Genomic DNA, 8,728 nt, shown 5'->3' with positions numbered 1-8,728 from the left:
GACAGGCTGGTCTTGGATTTGTCACCACAGCCTGTGTTCATATAAACTCCACATTGCAAATGCCCTAGCTTGGGGATCATCAAGCTTTCCCTCAAAGGGCCAGATGGTAAATATTTTTGGTTCTGTTGGCTATACATCATTTCTGTTGAAATAACCTGACTATGCCAAGTGGATTGGCAACATGGAAATAAACAGTTGGGGCTATCTTCTAATGAAGTTTTACTTATAAAAAGAAATAGAGGGTCCTATAGAGATGGCTCAGTGGGTAAAAGAACTTTCTGTATAATCTTAAGGACTTGAGTTTGAATCCCGAAGGTGCACATAAAAGTTGGACATAGTTGAATGTGCTTGCAACCCCAGCACTGTCAATCAGAGACGGGCATATCCTAGAAACTCATTTAGCAGCTAGTCTAACTGAAATGGTGAGTCCCAGGTTCAATGAGAGACCTTGTCTCAAGGGAACAAGAGTGGTTAAGGAGGATGCTTGATGTCCTCCTCCAGTTTCTGTATACACACACACACACACACACACACACACACACACACACACACACACACCAAACAAGTCAAGTGATGGAATAAGATTTAGTCTGATGCTGTAGGTTGCTGACAATGTTGACAATCTTCTTGACTTCTCTCTTCACTAAAAATGAGATTAACCAGCCAAAGAGATCTCCAAATACCACCCCAAAGGATTAGTGCTTCATCAATATTGAACTAGGAAATGTTTGGCTGAGCATGGTGTTCATACCTGTAATTCCAGCACTAGGAGAGGCAGGGAGAGTAAGTTCAAGGACAACCTGGACTACACAGCAGGACCTGCTTTTGTGGAAGAAGATACAAAGGCAGAGAAAGGATGTAGGTTAATTAGAATATCAGCATGGGTGATCTGGATCACTTATCTGGAACTTATTATTTATTAAAATACAAATGACATTTCCATGTTATCCTTGCTCAATTGCAAGCTCTTTAAGAGTAGGGTGTTCATTCATTCTCTAGATCTGTCACCAGCAGCTACCATCCATGGATCAAATGCTACTCATGGATACAACAGCCTGGTAGTAAATTCTGCTTTCCAAATCCTTCCTGTTTTATTCTCTTGATATATCAGCTTCTTTTGTTAGACAGTTGAGTTGAGTTGAGTAGCTAGGGTAACAGTCTTGTAGCCTGAGATGGAAGGATGAGGTCTTTGGTAGCCATGGAGTCAGCATTTTGGTTTCTACTAAAATAAAAAAAGATTTATATTTATAATCTGCTACATTGAGAGTTTTCTGATACACATTGTCAGAGCTAATCCAGCTAACTGAATGTATAGAGTAGGGTACAATAGGAGCTGAAGTTTGGATATAAGATATTAGGAAATCAGAACTACCATATAGCATGTGAAAAACCCTGGGGATGTATTGAGAGAGGGAGGGAAGGAGACAGGGTCGAGGAAAGATGAGCTAACGAGACACTAGACACACCACTGAAGGACAGGCATAAAGGTTTATCTTGTTTTAGGAATTATTTGAAGTGCTTTATACATGTTAACTCATGAAATCCAACAACCATGCTGCAAAGATAGTTTTAGAAACATTGGAGATGGAAAAACTGAAACCAGACACAGAAAGATTTAGGAGCTCAGTTCTTCAGCAGGAAATGCTGGAACCATGGGTCACCCAAGGGCTCTACGCTGGGTCCCTACTGTAACCTCCCCCACCATGCTACTTTCATGAGTGTTCTGTTCCCACCAAGCCTACCCTGCTTCTTGCTCTCCCTCCTTCTCAACTCCCTAGTTGTATTGGTTTCTTCTGTGATTGGATATGTTAAGCCCCTCCTTCCTCCAGGCAATGGCCCTAACTGAACTCTGGCCAGGAGGCTCTTCCCTCGTATCAGTGAACTGCTTGTTCTCTTTTCTGATTCTGTCTCAGGACAGAGTTGGAGCTCCCCTCCAGCGGGCCAGCCTGTGTCAGCCATTGGGGAATGCTTGCCATGCATGTTTCTCCTATAGAATTATCACCCAGGTCTTAGTCTCAGATGTCTGTGGTGGACTTTTCACACCAGAGTTAAGCAGAATGGTCTGTTTAAAGAAATGAAAAGAAAACCTGGGGTTATGTTCAGGAAGCTGTCTCCTGTACCAATTTGTTCAAGGGTACCACCCACTTTCTCTTCTAAGAGGTTCAGTGTGGCTGGATTTATATTGAGGTCTTTGATCCATTTGGACTTAAGTTTTGTGCATGGCAATAAACATGGATCGATCCGTATTCTTCTACATGCCAGTCTCCAGTTATGCCAGCACCATTTGTTGAAGATGCTTTCTTTATTCCATTGTATATTTTTAGCTTCTTTGTCAAGGATCAGATGTTCATATGTGTGTGGGTTAATACCCGGGTTTTCAATTCGATTCCATTGGTCTACCTGTCTATTTTTGTGCCAATACCAAGCTGTTTTCAGGACTTTAGCTCTATAATAGAGCTTGAAGTCAGAGATGTTGATGCCTCCGGACGTTGCCTTGTTGAACAGTGTTGTTTTGGCTATCCTGGGTCTTGAACATAACACCAGTAGCACAGACAGTGAGATTAACAATTAATAAATGGGACCTACTGAAACTGAGAAGTTTCTGTAAGGCAAAGGACACAGTCAGCAAGACAAAAAGTCAGCCTACAGAATGGGAAAAAATATTCACTAACCCCACATCTGACAGAGGGCTGATCTCCAAAATATACAAAGAACTCACCAAAACACCAAATAACCCAATTAAAAAGTGGGGTACACAACTAAATACAGAATTCTCAATAGAAGAATCTAAGATGGCTGATAGACACTTAAGAAAGTGCTCAACATCCTCAGCCATCAGGGAACTGCAAATCAAAACAACTCTGAGATACCATCTCACTCCTGTCAGAATGGCTAAAATCAAAAACACCAATGACAATTTATGCTGGAGAGGATGTGGTGAAAGGGGGACACTCCTCCATTGCTGGTGGGAGTGCCAACTGGTTCAGCCACTTTGGAAATCAGTATGGAGATTCCTCAGAAAAATGGGAATAAACCTACCACAAGACCCAGCAACTCCACTCTTAGGCATATATCCAAAAGATGCCCATTCATACAACAAAGATGTTTGTTCCACTATGTTCATAGCAGCTTTATTTGTAATAGCCAGAACTTGGAAGCAACCTAGATGTCCCTCAACCGAAGAGTGGATAGAGAAAATGTGGTACATCTACACAATGGAGTACTATTCAGCAGAAAAAAGTAATGGAATCATGAGATTCGCAGGCAAATGGATGACACTAGAAGAAACCATCCTGAGTGAGGTAACCCAGTCACAAAAAGAGAAATATGGCATGTACTCTCTCATATATGGATTTTAGACATAGATCTGGGGAGTGCCAGCCTACAATCCTATGGCCAGAGAGTCTGGGAAACAGAAATTTCATTTAGTGGTTAATCGAAGAAGAGGCAGACTGCCTTGGTTAAGTACTGAGCTGAACTCAAGAAAGCCAGTAACAGAGAGGGAGGACTGATGATCAAAGGGATTAAGTCTGGGCTGGTTTAACCCCCAGAAACAGCTGACCAGACAATGGTTAACTCTTGAATCCCAGGCATCAGCCTGGGAATCCAGCATGGGACTGATCAAGACCCCCTGAATCTGGGTGTCAGTGAGGAGGCGTAGGTAATCTATTGAGCCTTGGGCAGCAGATCAGTACCCATCCCAAGTATACACACGGACTTTGGACTCCCATAGAACAATGTGAGGTGCACTCTCACCCTGAACTCTTGGGGAAGGGTCTAGGCTCTGCCCTATATGAAATGACAGACTATGGACACCCCCATGGAGGGCCTCACCCTCCCTGGGGGAATGAGGGGATAACGGGGGGGAGGGTTGGGGGAGGGCACGGGAGGAGGGGAGGGAAAGGGAGAGGGACCTGGAACTGACTTGTGAAGCAACCTTGTTTCTTATCTAAATTTAAACTGGAAAAGAAAAGAAAAGAAAAGAAAAAAAAAGAAAAGAAAACCTGGGAATTTCAGTACCTGATAGTCACCTTCACCTGTGAGACTTCTCTAATGGCAGGGACACAAGCTGTGTCAATGCTGCTGGAGATGCTTGGGTAGGGGGTAGGTTGGTCCCCAGAGCAGAAAGAACCATTTCTGGAGGTTCCACTGCCAGAGAAGAATATCAGATGTTCTCAGTTTCTTTTGTCACCTTGGTAACAGGATCTCTGTTTTTTGTTTATTTGTTCTGTTTTTGTTTTTACTGGACAACAGTTGCCAAAGCCGTGACCACGTTTCCCACTCTGTTAGGCCATATATGTGTCTATGTGACAGTGTTACGTGCGAACGACACGGGAATTCCTAAGTGGAACATCTTGGAAGGGATCACAATGGGAAAAAGCAAGCGCTTCCGTTTTTCTTCTTTCCTATGTGTGAAGATGTCGATTCAAGAGCTAGATCTCAAGCTGCTATCTTGGCCAGTGGTGTGCAAGCTATGCGGAGAGAATTTGAATAAAGACACAGAATACCTTGGATTTTAAAAGGCTGGAAGCCATATACAAAGTGGGGGGGGGAGAATCAGCTTTTTTAATCATTGCTATTTTTAGTTTTGCTTGTTTGCTTTGTTTTTTTGAGACAGGGTTTCTTTGTGTAGCCCTGGCTGTCCTGGAACTCACTCTGTAGATCAGGTTGGTCTCCAACTCACTGAGATCCTCCTGTCTCTGCCTCCTGAGTGCTGGGATTAAAGGCACACGCCACCACCACCTCCACCCACTCCCCATAAAAATCTAACTCTGATCTAGGTAGGGAGTTTTCAAAGTAAAAATATTTGTGAAGATGAACCCTAAACAGTAAAGTCATTCTGAGGAACCTTAAGAAGAGTAAACCTAGTCTTGTAGCAATGGGAGTAGTGTCACTGTTTAAAAACTCCTTCTGTGGAACACATATGGTTCTAGGGAAGAGCAGGCCAGAAGGGGCAAGACTGAAAAGGTGGCCGTTTTGTACTTGTTAGACAAACTCCAGCAAAATGCTTGAGTTTCTGAGATTGGGCAGCGAGCATGGAGTGAGGGAAGCCGCTTGCAGAGAAACTGAAGGAACAGATTCTATAACATTGGTTCTCAACCCAAGGACCAAGACCATATCAGTGTAATAAATTGGGTATTTAGGTAATGATTCATAACAGTAATAAAGTTATAGTAATTTTATGGTTGGGGGTCACCACAACATGAGGACTGTTTTAAAGGGTCACAGCATTATGAAGGCTGAGAAGCACTGAACTTGACGAATTAAGGTTCTGGTTCAGGCAGGTGAGCCTGGACCCCTCTCTATTCTCACCTGGCCAACAGCATCACTCACAAGAGGAAGGCTTTAGTGAAAGTGATCTGCTAGGCTGCAAATGTGACAGCACCTCTGAACACAGAGAAACGGCACAAAGGAAGATTCTAGAAACATTGTATCAAAACAGTTGTAAGACTGCAAGTACAACAGCCAGGGGTTTTGCAGTGCCAAAAACAAAAAATGGAATTGGTTCCAATGACACATAGAACCTTGCTTGACTCTGGGCTTGGGAACTTTTACCTTGTAGACTTTCAGTTTCTTTCATCAGCAAAACTGACTCAATCAGAAAGGCCTCACTAGATTCTGTGACAAAATTCCTAGCTTTTGACTTGACATGGTAGATAGTTGATACATGGTGACTGTTACTTGCTTCTTGGCTAAGTTCAGGTCATCTGCAAGAGTATTTTCTGTCCCCTGCTTGGTCTCTTAACTGAGTCACTGGACATTCTCAATGAAAGCAAGCTCAGAGGAGAGCCCAGAGTATTCGGGAAGAGCTTGTCATGTTACCTCACTTTGATTTTTCTTTCTGTAACCAAGCTCTTTCAGTCTCTATAATCCCCCTGATAGGTAGCCATTAGGTAGATAACCAAGAAGGTTTTTAAAACAGTGTTTCTGAGCCAGGCAGTGGTGGCGCATCCTTTAATCCCAGCACAGGCAGATCTCTGAGTTTGAGACCAGCCTGGTCTACAAGAGTTAGTTCCAGGACAACCTCCAAAGCCACAGAGAAACCTTGTTTCGAAAATAAATAAAGAAACAAATAAATAGAAATAGTGCTTCTCATCTGGGGAGATGCCTCAGTCAATAAAGTATTTGTCATGCAAAAACTCAGGTTTTGAGCCCCAGAACATGTGTAAAAAGCTGAGCCTGTGAATCCTGGTGCTGGGGAGGGGGGAACAGTTGGATTTCTCCAGGCCAGGAAAAACTATGTTTCTAATAAAAAGACATATAAACTGTTGTGTGGTGCCTGAAGAATGAAGTGGAGGCTATCCTATGATCTCAGTACAGACTTACATGGGCACACATGTGTGCACCTTTCACTAACATGAACATGCACACACACACCTCACATTTTTTTCAATAAAGAATTTGATAAATGTCTTGATGCTTCAATGTGGTGGAAAAAATGATTGCCTCTTTAAATTCCCTCTTCCCCCACACTTGACATCATTACAGCTCAAGCTTCTCCAAAGAACTCAGTGTGGTATACAGAACACTGGCCAGCCATTAATCTGGAAGAAATTAAAAATTAAGGCAAGGCAAAAGACTTTTATTTTAAAAACACATATTTAACCATTTTAAAAATAAGACAAATGGCCACTAATCTACACGCTCATCTCAAGCAGTGAAGAAATAATTTTTCAAGAAAATCTTGTAGCCCTCCTCATGATGACACTGCCCCTAAGTGCTGCTGACAGCCTCGTTCGAGGCTGAGTCTGAAAACTGTGCACTTTTTCATTCATACTTTGGAAGCATTGAATGGACTCAATGGAATTCCAGAATCAATACATTCCAGTCCTGGTATGCTCACTGACTCATCCCACAGACCCCCATTTTCTCTTTAGTAAAGTCCCTTCCTCATTCTTCCATGATAGGCATGGTGGGCACATGAACATATGCACATGCATTCACGGACACCCAGGTTCTCATTTTCAGTTTGAATCGATGACTATGACACTTCAAAAGATTTACAACTGATCTGATCATTTTTTTCCATTCCTAGCTCCTGCTTCTCCATCACAGATGGAGGAAGACATCTTGCTTACCACCTGGACCGTCTCCCAGATGAGACAAGATACAGAGACTCTGGACTTAGCGAGGTTTGGTGGTTGGTTCATTCTGCCCATAAATCCACACTGCTCAGCAGCCTCATGCAGGAAGATGAGAGCTGTGTGTTACGGCTCCCACAAATGCCAAAACTGTCCTGGGTTGACATTTATTGTGCAGTCTTCACAGAACAAATGATTTACCTGGAAAGGAACACAGGCTTCCAGCAAGATGACATTTCATTCTTCTTGCAGGGTGGAGACGGGGAGTGATTCCTCAAGATGAATTAACTTCAGAGTTCATGCTTTTAGCTGCAAAACAAATTTTCTATTAAAAATTCTTAAACATAAGTTCTCAGAACTTGGGAGGTAGACAAGTGTATCTCTGTGAGTTCGAGACCAGCCTGGTTTACAGAGCAAGTTCCAGGACAGACTCCAAAGCTACAGAGAAACCCTGTTTAAAACAAAACAAAATCTCACACATAAAATTCAGCCATCTAAAGTGTACACCAGTGGGGTTTTAGTATATTCATACATTTCTTCAACCCTTATGACTACTTATCTCCAAAATGCTTTTATCATTCCCAAATAAATGTCATGCTTACTAGAAGTCAGCCCTAGTCCTCCAACCTGCAACCCTAGGCAGTTGCTAGTCTATAGTTCATCTCAATAGTTTTTTTAGGACTCTAGATGTGTGGGATGCTGACCTTTCTTCTAAGAGCGCCAATTGATCCTATAGAGGACATCTCCCCAGGCTGAAGGGCTCTGCATGCACACTCCCACTTCATCCCAAGAGAAACAGGAGCCGTACGGGACAATATCCACTCTACAGATAAACAACTGAGGCTCATAAGAATGTAAACTAATTTGTCCAAGGTCAAATGGCTAACAAGCAAGGGAGTCAGGGTTTCATCTACTGGATTCTAGACCCCACTGCCAGAATTCTTAAAAGGACAAGTTGAATTTGGCTTTCTTTCCCAGTTCTATATTTTGGACAAGCAAATGGGTACTGTAAAGACACTTGAAAGCAAAGGCAGGTCCCCAGGTTCTCAGAGATGGATTAGGGAAATTCAGAAGCCAGCATCCTAAGTGGAGCCCCAGAAACCCCAGGATCTGGGGTGAATAAGGAGAATACACCAAAGTTCTGGCACCCAACATAGTAGATAGGCAAAGGGGAATTGGAATGCCAGTGCCCCCTTGTTTGGATCTTTGATTTATGACCCAACAAAGAACCAAATGCATGCATATATTAAATTATTTAAATAAATCAGTCTACACATATAAAATGTTTCCCTACAAACACTGGAACAATAGGAATGAAGAAAAATCCTGCCTGTCACTAAACTGTCATAACAAGATCCAGTGCTAAACATCTGGGTATGAGATTTGATGTCTGTGGATTTCTTCCAAGAAGAGAACTATGGAAAACTGTCAATCTTCAGGTCTCTCCCAGATTAAATGACATGCATTCCACCTGAATCTACAGCTTTGTCACTTTGTTATTTCTATCTTTGTCAACCCTAATGCCGACATGTCAGGAAGGCTGTCAGGCAGGAGGCGGTTACCTCCCCTCTCCCCAGTTCCCATCTTACAGGCTGTGGAAGCCATGGTACCTATGAGCTGTGCATGGTTGAAAGGGGGACACGCGG

The 8,728-nt window shown here is 42.7% G+C and overlaps 1 long non-coding RNA gene across 1 annotated transcript; it reads right to left on the bottom strand.

The window, feature by feature from the left end:
* Positions 1 to 894: 894 nt before the first annotated feature.
* Positions 895 to 4,314, bottom strand: LOC121140844. The gene is made up of 2 exons (XR_005877793.1): positions 4,021 to 4,314; positions 895 to 1,222 (listed from the first exon to the last, which is right to left on the bottom strand). It is a non-coding gene; the product is annotated as an uncharacterized LOC121140844 (long non-coding RNA).
* Positions 4,315 to 8,728: the final 4,414 nt, after the last annotated feature.

The sequence above is a fragment of the Mesocricetus auratus genome, unplaced genomic scaffold (assembly GCF_017639785.1).
Source record: "Mesocricetus auratus isolate SY011 unplaced genomic scaffold, BCM_Maur_2.0 Super-Scaffold_100006, whole genome shotgun sequence".
NCBI classification, from domain to species: Eukaryota; Metazoa; Chordata; class Mammalia; order Rodentia; family Cricetidae; genus Mesocricetus; species Mesocricetus auratus.
Note: the sequence above shows the minus strand (reverse complement) of the source record. Positions and strands in the feature narration are given on the sequence as shown.